This window comes from Accipiter gentilis, chromosome W (genome assembly GCF_929443795.1).
Source record: "Accipiter gentilis chromosome W, bAccGen1.1, whole genome shotgun sequence".
NCBI classification, from domain to species: domain Eukaryota; kingdom Metazoa; phylum Chordata; class Aves; order Accipitriformes; family Accipitridae; genus Astur; species Astur gentilis.
In genome coordinates this window covers 10,725,531-10,739,889 of record NC_064918.1, presented here as the reverse complement: position 1 = coordinate 10,739,889, position 14,359 = coordinate 10,725,531, and the positions used below count along the sequence as shown (strand labels likewise).

The 14,359-nt window shown below is 47.0% G+C and overlaps 1 protein-coding gene across 1 annotated transcript in view; it reads left to right on the top strand.

The window, feature by feature from the left end:
- The window catches only part of LOC126035240 (uncharacterized), a 375,847-nt gene that overhangs the window by 49,421 nt on the left and 312,067 nt on the right, over window positions 1–14,359 (top strand). The window lies entirely within an intron of this gene.

Here is a 14,359-nt window from a genome sequence, read left to right as displayed (position 1 = left end):
TTCGTGTCATTTGTTAAAGCAATGCTGCTTCTCAGGATTATTTGCTGATTTCCAGTTTAGGAAGTTGCACTGCTGCTCATTTAGGCTTGCATGCAGAAATGAATTTTATAGGTAATATTTGGAAAACAGTTACTCAAATTGGCTCACTACATTTCCATAATGACTATTGCATATATGTAATAACTATTTTTTTCAGCCATCAAGTATTTTTTTTCCATCTGGCCACTTTCTATGAAATGGTTCTATTTGTACTGCCTACTGAAAATAAATGATGGCAATATTCTCCCAGGTCAAAAGCAAACCTCATACAATGCCCACTGTGATCACTGTGAATTAATAGGGCTCTCCTGCTGCAACAACAGGTCCACAAAGCTGAGGTGGTGTAGCTAATGCCATTCATCATCTGGGGCATCTCCAGTAAAAGGAGGATGGATTTAGGGTGAAAGAGATTAGAAGTCTCATCATAATGTCTTTGGTTTATGCGAGTTTGAATTATTTTTAAATAAAGGTAGCAGGTTTTAGTATTATGATGCAGGACAAGATTAAAATCTCTTGACTTCAAAGAATGAATAGTTCCATATCTCAAGCATTTCATACCAAATGTTTGCCAGGATTTTTATCTTAGTCCAACTATTTACAGTAGCTCTAATGCTATGTAAAAGACTGTAGCAAGACATCCCCAGAGGATTATATTACTATTTGACTTTATACTTCTTTCACTACTTCTAATAAATCATGAGCTTCTTCAAATGTGTCAGAGGGCATTCCATCTCCCCAACTGCAAATGACAAATGATGAATAATACAGTTTGCTGACTTTTTTCCCTACCTCAAATTCCTATCTAGCTCTCCAGTGACTCCAGCTGTTGCATTTAGTCTATTTTTGCAGATGCCCTGCACAATGACTGTGAATCTCTCAGATTTCGTGTATGAAGATCATTCTTTTTCAGTGCTATACATATGTATGCATTGTATTCAGCTCATTTACTGTAAGTGTGAATTCAGAGGTTCTTCCTTCCTACTTGAATGTACAGAAATATTATATGGAAATAATTATTCATTGTTCTGTTAAACTTAGGCACCAAAGTAATCATCCAAGTAAGCATGTAGCAAGCCTACTTTAAGTAGTCTGTGCTGAAGAGCATAACTTCACTCTTGGTATCCAAGATAACTAAAGCTAGTGCAAATACGTCTTTAAAAATTGCAATCACACATTCCAAAAAATTTACAACCTATATTTGTAGTAGCTATAATTTTTGCTCACACTCCATATTAAAAGAACATCAGTGGAGGAGATGCTTGCATTTTGGGGAGGACTGGCTGGAATAACAGGAAACAAATAAATTAACAAAGAGAGGAGTTATTCATTCTTTGCACTCAACAGTGGCTATGATGCAAAAATGAGTTATGAAGCCAGTTAGACTGCCCCAGTCCTAATACAGGTTTCAGCAGCCTGTGCTGGCTTTGGTCTTTCTGGGCACTGTTCACATAATTTTTGAATTAGTGCAACAAAGCACACCTACATGTTTTTCCAGCCATGCAGCCCTGGGTGCCTTGGGAGCTGGCTTTGTCGACTTTCCACTGTGGGAGAAATCTCTCAGGTGAAATCAAGCTTCTTTCCCTGCAAGACCCTTGGCTGTTGTGTCATGTACGGAGTGGGCATAACACCTGTGAGTGACAGAGACACCTATCTGTCCCATCCTGGAATCTTATGAGCTGAATATCACACTGATGGTTCTCTATTTTAAAATAGGTACTTCTAAAATGTCACCTAAGAACTGAACACACTTCAGAATAAAAGGCATGAAATAACCCATAGACATTCTCCAATCTGTCATTACTTGGTTCAGTAGGGGAAGAGTAGAGGTCCCTGTGAGGATAACTACTAGGAACAGTTTCTTCTGCACATGACCTTCTTTAACCAGAAAACTTTTGAATAGAGAATGATAATACACGTTTCAGGAGAATAGACTTTAAAACATTTTTAAACAACAGGGTTCCTCAGCTCCCCTTAGGTTTCTTATTTGCAATGTCATATTTAGTACTGAATTTAACCAGCTTTACCTGTAACAACTCTGCTGAGAGATCCCATGATGAAGGAAAATTTCCTTTCCAGCCAATCTCTTTAGGAGCCATGTTGAGGTGCTTTTCTCATACGTTGCAAACTTCCTGCCACCTGGAAGGCAGCTGTCAGCACTCAAGCCGGAGAAATTCCCAAAGTTTAAACCTGAACAAGTCACTGTGCTGGCTGGCTGCATTCTTCCTGCTGTGTCATGTAGATTACAGAGGATTACTCTGGAAAAAAAAAAAAACAAAACAAAACACCTGATTGCTTTTTACTAATTAAAAAGTCCTAACAAGCAAACTATAGCATTTGATTACCATCATTTTCAGAAGAGGCTGCTCCATAGCAGTTAATTCCCACAGTAGGTTCTGGTATGAGCCAAGAGGAGCATGCAACTTGCCGTAGTTTAGGAGGAGAGATTAAACTTAGTCTTTCTGGAAAGGTATAGAGGAAAGGAAAGACTGGCCAAGGTCAGCTGAAGAAATTACCTCAGCTAAGTAAGTCATATTTGAGGCTATTGATTTTAATGTGATTCCAACAGGAACTATTTAGAAGACCAGCTAGTCACTCAGTACAGCTTCATCTGAAGTATCACTTAGTTTTGCCAAGCCCAGACTGTGTTTAAAACAAATTCCTAATCTGTATTTTAACAGCGGACCTCAGAAGGGCATAGTCTAGGAATGTGGTTACAACACAGGTGGTTCCTATCAATATTACCCAAGTCATGCTGTAAACATGATGGGATACCAATGTTTTGTAACTAGAGCCATCATTAGAGCAGTTTCTACAGTGTAGATAAGAGAAAACAAAAGCTCATTGACCCTCTTGCATTTAAGGATTCCATTATCTTTATTATAGAAATCCCTGAATGCAGCTTACTTCCCATTACATATTTAAGCCCATGTTGTCTCTGACACTCTAATTTTCTCAAGATCTGAAAGCATTCTTTCTCTATGCTTATTAATTTTACATGGTACTTTGAGACAAGTTAATAACAGGATCCAACTCATCCACTGTCCCACTGTTGGGGAACCAAAATGCACGGATGAGAAACCTAGTGCTAATGGCAATGCTATTCAGATAAAGCTGGTTTTGTCCAGCTGTGTCAGAAAGTTAAACAGCCTGCTGCTCCTGATCCCTCCAATTTTGGTCTGCTCTGTGGAAGATAGCAAACAATCCCACAAGTATTACCAACTTATAACTTAATTTTCCTTCCAATTACTACATAAATTATGTTATTGCAATTTATGTCTGAGGTTCATATGCTACCACGCTGATACTATCTGAGCAGTGGAGACATAGATTGATTAACCAGAATATACTGCACAGCAGCAGCCATTCTCCTTTCTTGGAAAGGTACCAGGCTCAGGAAGGAAAGGAGATGCCAGGGAAATGCCATATAGTTTTGAATGGAAGGATTCTTTCTGTGCTGATTCTCATGCCTATGCTGGAGGCATAGGCAATGCAAGGAGACACAGGCTCACATTGGGTCTGTAGATACTAGAATAACATAAACAGTTACCCTTATCCAACAACTTCAATTCAGGAATTATTAATTATCATGGGAAGCCACAAAACAGCTCTGTCCTGGGTTCAGCTGGATAGAGTTAATTTTTACAGGAACCTGGCAGGTGGGGAACTAGCCAAGGAGCTATTCCATACCATGTGACATCATGCTCAATATATAAATGGGGAGCGGGCTAGGGGGTGGTCTCTGTTTTCAGTGGGGGAAGTGGCGGAGCGTCGGGTCCCGGGTGGTGAGCAGTTGCACTGTGCATCACTCTTTTTGTATATTTTTTCATTAGTACCGTTGTTGTTATTGTAATTTCTTTGTGTTTGTCCCAGTAAACTGCCTTTATCTCAACCCTCGAGGTTCCAGTTTCTTTTTCTTTTCTCTCCTCCGTCTCCTCCCCATCTCACCGGAGGGGGGCGGAGGAGTGAGCCAGCGGCTGCATGGTCCTTTGTTACCGGCTGGGCTGAAACCACGACATTCCTTTTTGGCGCCCAACGTGGGGCAAGAAGGGTTGAGATAACGACAGATCTGGCCAGAGCGTGTTGAAACAAATTTGTCATATGCATTTCTTAGATAAATAGATGTTAGTCACAATGTTGTTTCATTTGTTTACATGGGGGCGTTTTGTAAGCTCTTATATGCTCTATGTATTGCCTGTAGTTGCGTATCTCATCTCTGGGAGAGTGATTGGGATTATCATTTTGCTGTACTGGGCAATGTCGACTTGTGAAATGATTACATCACTGGTCATGAGGTTAAGCTGGTATCTGTATGAGGCAGTGATATCATTTCCATACTTTGGGCACCTTCTGTCAGATTTTATTGGTAATTACACCCCATCCATAGGGAAGTTAGGGGGGGATACTTCCCCCCGTCCGTTCACCTCCCTTTTCTCCTTCCAACTAATTACAACAGCTTTTGAGAATTTTGAATATCCTTGGGATGCGCAAGCCAGTGTGCTGTTAGTGCTATGCCTCCTGAATATGTTTCAGGTCTTGTTTAGGGCTACAAAAAGGCTCTTTAAGAGTACCACCCAGACATCTGCCCCAAAGCTGGATATTCATGGGTGGCACACCATGTGGGAGGATATAGGCAGGTATCTAGAGAACTTCTCACCACCAGTGACTTGGAAGTTCACTCCCAAACAACTACAGAACCCTCATGAAGTGGTAGAATATTTGAAAGACAAATGCTGTGGCTATTCCAGAGACGTACAACTCGCTGCACTGTGCTGGGCCCTGGCCAGTATCTACCAAACACTGCTTGATATTATGCAGCACCCTCGGGGGAAAAGGGGGAAAAGATGGAAAACAGGACAACATGCACCATGGCTACCCAAACCCCGACAACAAGCACTGTGGCTGCCCCTACCCCGACAACAAGCACTGTGGCTGCCCCTACCACGACAACAGGTACCATGACTACCCCTACCCCGGTGACAGACACTGCAGATAAACCAGAGAACCAACCTGTGCCAGTATCACTCGCCCCTGTACAGAAAAAGAAACACACAAAGAAATCAGTTTGCTTAGTGAGAGATGAAGATGAACCAGGGTCATCGCGGGAACAGGAGGAAGAGGCAGAACCTGAAATAATTAACCGATCTCTATCCCTGAGCGAGTTGCGAGACATACAACAAGATTTTAGCCGCCACCCAGGTGAACACATTGTTACCTGGCTTCTCCGATGCTCGGATAATGGGGCTAGTAGTGTGGAATTAGAGGGTAAGGAAGCTAAGCAGTTGGGATCTCTGTCTAGGGAAGGGGGCATCGACAAGGCGATTGGGAGAAAAACACAAGTCCTCAGCCTCTGGAGGCAACTTCTGTTAGGTGTAAAGGAAAGATACCCCTTCAGAGATGAAGTTACATGTCACCAAGGCAAGTGGACCACCATGGAGAGAGGTATCCAGTACCTGAGAGAATTAGCCGTGCTGGAGGTGATTTATAATGATCCAGAAAATGCACAGTCACCCACAGATCCAGATGAAGTCCAATGCACACAACCCATGTGGTGGAAGTTTCTACGAAGTGCACCACCAACCTATGCCAACTCATTGGCAGTGATGTCCTGGAGAGAAGGCTATGGACAAACGGTGGATGAATTGGCTGTCCAACTCCGACAATACGACGGAAGTCTCTCTTCCTCCCTACGGGCCTGTGTCTCAGCTGTAGAGGAGTTGTCCCGAGAGTTCCAGCAATTCAAAGTAGATCTGTCCTCCTCCTCACCTGTACAGGCCCACATCGCAGTTATTGGGAGTAAGCGTTCCTCTGCCCAAGAGAGACGAGAAAGAAAGTACACACGACGGGCTAACCTGTGGTTTTACCTGTGTGACCATGGAGAGGACATGAGGAAGTGGGATGGAAAACCTACCTCAGTCTTGGATGCACGGGTACAGGAGTTGCGAGAAAAAGCAACCAGAAAAGAGAATTCTTCTTGGAAAACTGCTGCTCCAGTTTCCCGTGAGCAGTCCCCCAGACGCAGTAGATGGGCTGATCTCATTTCTGATCCCCTTGAAGGGACTTCTGATTCACGTGTGCAGAAAGTGAGTAACGGATATTCTAACCAGGATTAGAGGGGCCCTGCCTCCAGCCAGGTGGAGGAGAGGGACAACCGAGTCTACTGGACAGTGTTGATTCGATGGCCTAGCACATCAGACCCACAGGAATATAAGGCTCTAGTAGACACTAGTGCACAATGTACCCTAATGCCATCAAGTTATAAAGGAGCAGAACCCGTCTGTATCTCTGGTGTGACAGGGGGATCCCAAGAGCTAACTGTATTGGAAGCTGAAATGAGTCTAACCGGGAATGAGTGGCATAAACACCCCATTGCGACTGGCCCAGAGGCCCTGTGCATCCTTGGTATAGATTATCTCAGGAGGGGGTATTTCAAGGACCCGAAGGGGTACCATTGGGCCTTTGGTATAGCTGCATTGGAGATGGAGGAGATTGAACAGCTGTCTACCCTGCCGGGTCTCTCCCAAGACCCTTCGGTTGTGGGGTTGCTGAAGGTTGAAGAACAACAGGTGCCAATTGCTACCACGACGGTGCACCGGCGGCAATATCGCACCAACCGAGACTCCCTGATCCCCATCCATAAGCTGATTGCTAATTGGAGAGCCAAGGAGTGATCAGCAAGACTTACTCACCCTTTAATAGTCCCATATGGCCCATGCGGAAATCTGATGGGGAATGGCGACTAACAGTAGATTATCGTGGGCTGAATGAAGTCACGCCACCGCTGAGCGCTGCTGTGCCAGATATGTTAGAGCTTCAATATGAACTGGAATCAAAGGCAGCTAAGTGGTATGCCACAATTGACATTGCTAATGCATTTTTCTCCATTCCTTTGGCAACGGAGTGCAGGCCTCAGTTTGCTTTCACTTGGAGGGGCGTCCAGTAAACCTGGAATCGACTGCCCCAGGGGTGGAAACACAGCCCCACCATTTGCCATGAACTGATCCAGGCTGCACTAGAAAAAGGTGAAGCTCCAGAGCACCTGCAATATATTGATGACATCATCGCATGGGGCAACACAGCAGAAGAAGTTTTTGAGAAAGGGAAGAAAATAATCCAAATCCTTTTGAAGGCTGGTTTTGCCATAAAAGAAAGTAAGGTCAAGGGACCTGTGCAGGAGATCCAGTTCTTAGGAGTAAAATGGCAAGATGGACGTCGTCCGATCCCAATGGATGTGATCAACAAAATAGCAGCTATGTCCTCACCGACTAATAAAAAGGAAACACAGGCTTTCTTAGGTGTTGTGGGTTTTTGGAGAATGCATATTCCAAATTACAGTCTGATTGTAAGCCCTCTCTATGAAGTTACTTGGAATAAGAACGATTTTAAATGGGGGCCTGAGCAACGACAAGCCTTTGAACAGATTAAGCAGGAGATTGTTCATGCAGGAGCTCTTGGGCCAGTCTGGACAGGACAAGATATTAAAAATGTGCTCTACACTGCAGCTGGGGAGAATGGCCCTACCTGGAGCCTTTGGCGGAAAGCACCTGGGGAGACCCGAGGCTGACCTCTGGGGTTTTGGAGTCGGGGATATCGAGGATCCGAGGCTCGCTATACTCCAACTGAAAAAGAGATCTTGGCAGCATATGAAGTAGTTCGAGCCGCCTCAGAAGTGGTTGGTACTGAGACACAGCTCTTCTTAGCACCCTGACTGCGAGTGCTAGGCTGGATGTTCAAAGGGAAAGTTTCCTCTACGCATCACGTGACTGACGCCACTGTAGACATTCGTCTGATCACCCCGTGGGACTCAGCACAGGGTCCACCATACCCTGGGCCACAGAGCACTGACACCAATATGAGGATGCTGCAAATGGCGTTTATTCAACTGCGTCACGCCCTTACATACTGTCTGTCGGTCATCCCGCCTCCTTTAACCCTTCTCTTTCCGTACATCGCGAGATCTTCCGAGCGCCAATCCCTACAAGTCCCCCCTCACTATGGCGGATGACCGACGGTACAAACTGGCGTTACAGCTATAATCGATCCCACCACCTCATGGTAATTCGTGTACTGGTGGGTACCCGCACTCTGTATAAAGAGTTTCCGCACGCAAACAGTCAGTGCTGGTATCCCACAACAAACCATAATAACCACCACCAAAAGGATTCCAAATAGGGTCAACGTTTTTCAGTCAATCAAAGACAGGAGCCATTGCCAGGTCGACGAGAGGAGATTGTGAAGCCACTGTCACCTGCCTCCTGTAATTGATTGGCTTTGTCTAAAAGCATATCATAGTCCCCTGCTTATGGGGTACACACAGCGGTTGCTGTAAAGTGGATCTGCGGTGTTCAAAACATCGGTCACACCATTTTGATGTTCGGCTGGTGCGTCTCCAGAGTTGTTGTCCACAGCGGTCATACTTGACAAGCACCCAAGGGTCACAACGACCACAGTGCAGGTACTCAGACGATCTTTTGAATGGCATCCTGCAAAATAACTCACAACAAATCGTTATTGACTGAGGTCTGGTTTCAACCACCGTACCGGCACCCAGCGCACACGTGAGTCTGGGTGCTCTGATGATTGTACTGCAGCATACCCTCTTCCCTGTGTCACCAAGCGCCACCCTCCTTCCCACTTTCCTGTTTCTGGGTCTTTCTTGTTGGGCCTCAACTAGTGCTGCTTGTAATCTGTTTGTCCAAGCTTCTATCTAAATCAAGAAAAAGGTGTGAGTCAAAATCATACTGCAAAACTGTCGCGAATCCCAGGGAGTCAGTGAACCTGAAAAAACCACATCTAAAAGAGAGCCTGTCATGGGATGTCCTAAGCCGTAATCATCCACGGCCTTCTTCACTTGTTGCAAAAGCTTGCTATCTAACGGAGACCACTCCACCCCTACACCACCTGGACCAGCTCGGACTGGGCAAACTAAAGGGGGTCCTTCAAAACGTATGCCGTCCATAACACATTCCTTTGCTACAATTTTCCAGTCTGGCAACGTGACCTTCGGTGAATCGGGAACTCCTTTCTGTTCCCCAGCTGCTTGTAGCAGCTGCCGCTGTTGCTTCACCTGCTCCTGTATCTCCTCTACTACTCGCTGCAGCATCTGCAGCGGATCTGTAGCTGGGTCGGGCGCAGGTATTAAAGGCATAGGCGTTGCCTTTTCACTGGCTGCTGCCGACTGCGCCTTACAGCCGGAGATAGCCTTTTGTTTTATCGCTGCGTGCGGCGGACGACAGCGGTTTCCGCCCACCAGTTGCCACGCCTCCTCTAACCGTTGAGCCGACCCCTCGATTGAGTCCGGCCCACTCTCTTCCTCTTCCGCTACGCGCGGAAGAGGGAGTGTCCTGACTTTCCTTCCTCCTTCCTTTGGCCGTGCTCCGCCTCTCCCGACCTCCGGAGAGACATCCGGGGAGAAAGCGGATGTCGGCGCCATCTTAGGGTGAGCTTGTGGCGCGGTTCGCAAAACACGTCCCGACACCCAATCCTCCGGATCATACAGGGGAACCGCTCCCTCCTCTGCCTGCTCCTTTTCTGATCCCTTCATCACAGCCCTCTCCGCCTCCTCTAGTCTCTGCCTCTCCTTCTCCCGTCTCCTTTGCTCAGCCACGGGTTCCTCTGCCTCCTGAATTAACTGTCGCTCTTTCTCCCGCTCCTCCTCTCTTGCCCGTTCACGCTCCCGTTCAAACTCCTCCCAAGGGTATCCCGGTGGTTCGGCCGGTGCCGACGGCTGCACTGGGAGCACCAGAGGCGTCTGCTCCGCTACCTCCGTCAGCCCTTCTGTCCGCGCCTCCCCATCCGCCTGCACGCCCCGATCCGCCTGCGCGTGCATCAATCTCTTCGCTTCCTTCCATGTTAAGCCCTCCTCCCGCACTTTCCTGAAAATCGCCCTAATCCGCCCCCACGTCTTTAACTCCGGACCATGCTGCGTCGCCATAGCCCGTTCCGCTAAAGCTGCGGTGCATTTCGGCCAGCACTCAGGAGACAATATGTCCCCCGGGCGCTCTATCGCTTCCTCTTTCAGGAGCCGCTCTAGGCAAGCTTTCGCTTCTTTTTGTCCCATAGGGATTTTTACCTCTCTAGAGCACGAGTCCAACACCTTCAGGACTCCTTCCATGCCTGGCCAGGCCTTCGATTACGCCCCGCGTAATCCGCCGATGTCCAATCACGTCGGGGTCACCACTTGTAGACATTCGTCTGATCACCCCGTGGGACTCGGCACAGGGTCCACCATACCCTGGGCCACAGAGCACTGACACCAATATGAGGATGCTGCAAATGGCGTTTATTCAACTGCGTCACGCCCTTACATACTGTCTGTCGGTCATCCCGCCTCCTTTAACCCTTCTCTTTCCGTACATCGCGAGATCTTCCGAGCGCCAATCCCTACACGCCACGTGGAGTAAGTGGATTGCACTGATCACACAGCGCGCTCGCATAGGAAACCCCAGTCGCCCAGGAATGTTAGAAGTGATCACGGACTGTCCAGAAGGCAAAGATTTTGGAATGTCGCCAGAGGAGGAGGTGACACAGGCTGAAGAGGCCCTGCTGTATAATAAACTGCCAGAAAATGAGAGGCAATATGTCCTGTTCACTGATGGGTCCTGTCGCATTGTGGGAAAGCATTGGAGGTGGAAAGCTGCTGTATGGAGTCCTACACGACTAGTCACAGAAACTGCTGAAGGAGAAGGTGAATCGAGTCAGTTTGCAGAGGTGAAAGCCATCCAGCTAGTGTTAGACATTACTGAAAGAGAAAAGTGGCCAGTGCTCTATCTCTATACTGACTCATGGATGGTGGCAAATGCCCTATTGGGGTGGCTACAGCAATGGAAGAAGGGCAATTGGCAGCGCAGAGGTAAACCCATTTGGGCTGCCGCACTGTGGCAAGATATCGCTGTTCGGATAGAGAAGCTAGTGGTAAAAATACGTCACGTAGATGCTCATGTACCCAAGAGTCGAGCCACTGAAGAACATCAAAACAACCGGCAGGCGGATCAGGCCACCAAGATTGAAGTGGCTCAGGTGGACCTGGATTGGCAACATAGGGGTGAGCTATTTATGGCTCTCTGGGCCCACGATACCTCAGGCCATCAGGGAAGAGATGCAACATATAGATGGGCTCGAGATCGAGGGGTGGACCTGACCATGGACACTATCGCACAGGTCATCCATGAATGTGAAACATGTGCTGCAATTAAGCAAGCCAAGCGGCAAAAACCCCTGTCGCATGGAGGGCGATGGCTGAAATATAAACAGTGGGAGGCCTGGCAGATTGACTATATCACACTCCCACGAACACGCCAAGGTAAGTGCCATGTGCTTACAATGGTGGAAGCAACCACTGGGTGGCTGGAAACATACCCTGTGTCCCATGCCACTGCCCAGAACACTATCCTGGGCCTTGAAGAGAAAATTTTATGGCAACACGGCACCCCAGAAAGAATCGAGTCGGACAACGGGACTCACTTCCGAAACAACCTCGTAGACACCTGGGCCAAAGAACATGGCATTGAGTGGGTATATCACATCCCTTATCACGCACCGGCCTCCGGAAAAATTGAACGATACAATGGACTGCTGAAAACTACATTGAGAGCGATGGGGGGTGGAACTTTCAAGCATTGGGATACACATTTAAGAAAAGCCACCTGGTTAGTTAATACTAGAGGATCCGCCAATCGGGCTGGCCCCGCCCAACCAAGAGTTCCACATACTGTAGAAGGGGATAAAGTCCCTGTAGTGCGCATGAGGAGTATGTTAGGAAAGACAGTCTGGGTTAGTCCTCCCTCAAGCAGAAGCAAACCCATTCAAGGGGTTGTTTTTGCTCAAGGACCTGGGTACACCTGGTGGGTGATGCAGAAGGGTGGGGAAGTTCGATGTGTACCTCAGGGAGATTTGATTTTGGGAGAGAATAGCCAGTGAATTGGGCTGTATGATATTTAACTGCTAAATAACCTGCCAATGCATGTCATTGTATCTATAGTGTCTATATGCCATATCAAGGGTATTATTGTGAGAATTATCCAAATGACTACAGGATGGACTTTTGAAACTGAGCCAAGTACAACAGCGATAGAACTTGAACTGGCACCCAGCACTTTCCTCAAGATCAACATCCTCGACCTGCAGACCAAGGGCATGAGTTGCACCAAATGTACTAGCCACAAGTTCCAGAGGCAGCGTACAACAACCCAACATCTCACACCATCTCTCTCTTATCCTGAAGAACTGTTACAACAGATAGAGCCCCAAAATCGATGGACACATTAGAGGGATAGCCCATAGGTTAAAGGAACATCATGTGTGTGTGTGTGCGAGGTCGGGGGGGGAGTCCATATACTTATATATAAGACAGGGAAAGTAGTAGTGGTTGATTAGAAAAATGTAAGATCTGGGCATGATGTAGATGGTATAGAATAAGGGGTGGATAATGTCCTGGGTTCAGCTGGGATAGAGTTAATTTTTACAGGAACCTGGCAGGTGGGGAACTAGCCAAGGAGCTATTCCATACCATGTGACATCATGCTTAGTATATAAATGGGGAGCGGGCTGGGGGGTGGTCTCTGTTTTCGGTGGGGGAAGTGGCAGAGCGTCGGGTCCCGGGTGGTGAGCAGTTGCACTGTGCATCACTCTTTTTGTATACTTTTTCATTAGTACCGTTGTTGTTGTTGTAATTTCTTTGTGTTTGTCCCAGTAAACTGCCTTTATCTCAACCCTCGAGGTTCCAGTTTCTTTTTCTTTTCTCTCCTCCGTCTCCTCCCCATCCCACTGGAGGGGGGCGGAGGAGTGAGCGAGCGGCTGCATGGTCCTTTGTTACCGGCTGGGCTGAAACCACGACAAGCTCACAATGAGTGATTTATTCAGGTAGCATAGCCACTGCTGTATTTATTATTAGTCTAATACAAACAGTATGTTTCTATTAATTATTTGCAGTTCTGAAGTTTACTGAAGTAAACACTCACCATTCACAAAAGTGCAGCCTTGTTTAAAGACTGAATTTGTTGCACAGGTTTTGCTTTTTGTTGCCACCCGAGTCACATGCTGTGGGTCCCCCCGGGCTAACATTTTACTTAAGAATAGGATCCTAAACTGAGAAAGCCATCTCTTTCTGGGACTGATGTAGAGGGAAGGCAAGATGGAGGGAAAACTGAGTCTTTGGAAGGAAAATCTGATAAATAAGCTCATGGAGTTTCAGGATTGTGAGAGACTGAATTGTTATCTCAAGCTATTTGTCTCAAAGATTGTTGTGAGACTGGACTATCATCTCAAGCCATTGGTCTCAAGGATTGTTTGCTGTGACAAGCCACTTATCCCAGAGATGGTTTGTTTAAGAAAGGCACTCCTCTGTCCAAAAGGACAATTACCAGGCCACTGAGGCATCCAGGGGAGGAGACAGGATAGAGCCAGCAAAGAATGTGGAGACTACCATTCTCACAGAAACTGTAGTCTTTGAGATAAGGTACTGGTTTCTGGTGTTGATCACATGATCGTCGTGTGATAGACGAAACCTGCAGTGCGTGAACAGTGCATGAACAGTACATATGTGCATGCATCATCGAACTATGCCCTATAAAAAACCATGGAGACAAACTGTGGTGTGCACCCATCACCAAAGAATTGAAGAATGAGGACCAACGGGACACGGCTGGATCCATGGTGGTGACTGTCCTTGCAACTCTATCCCGACTGCTTGCTTGATTTCTGCCTTTTCTTCCATTCTATCCTATCGCTACTATTTTCTACTTTTGATAATAAAAGCTGTTTTGGGTATACGGCATTTGACCTCGTTTGTGTCTTAATCTCGCTCTTGGGATCATGTCGAAACCTTCCCCAACATTGGATTGGGACAAGGATACTGAATTAAAATGTTCTGATGCTCTTCTGCAGAACAAAACCATATTAGATCCATGGTTTGGGTTTGTGTGGCAGGGTTTTTGGTAGCAGGGGAGGGGCTGCAGGGGTGGCTCCTGTGAGAAGCTGCTAGAAGCTTCCTTGGCTCTAAGTTGGACCTGCCTCTAGCCAAGGCCAACCCAGTCGGCGATGGTGGTAGCACCTCTGGAATAAAATATTTAAGAAGGGGAAGCTACAGTGGGGGAGGAGATTGGAATGTAAGAGAAATACCTATGCAGATACCAAGGTCAGTGAAGAAGGAGGTGCACTGGAGGAGGTGATGCCCCTGCAGCCCATGATGAGATGGCAGGTTGTCCCCCTGCAGCCCATGGAGGTGAACAGTGGAGCAGATGCCCACTTGCAGCCCATGGAGGAGCCCATGCTGGAGCAGGTGGATGCCCCCGAAGATGGCTGTGACTCCATGGGAAAGCCTGCG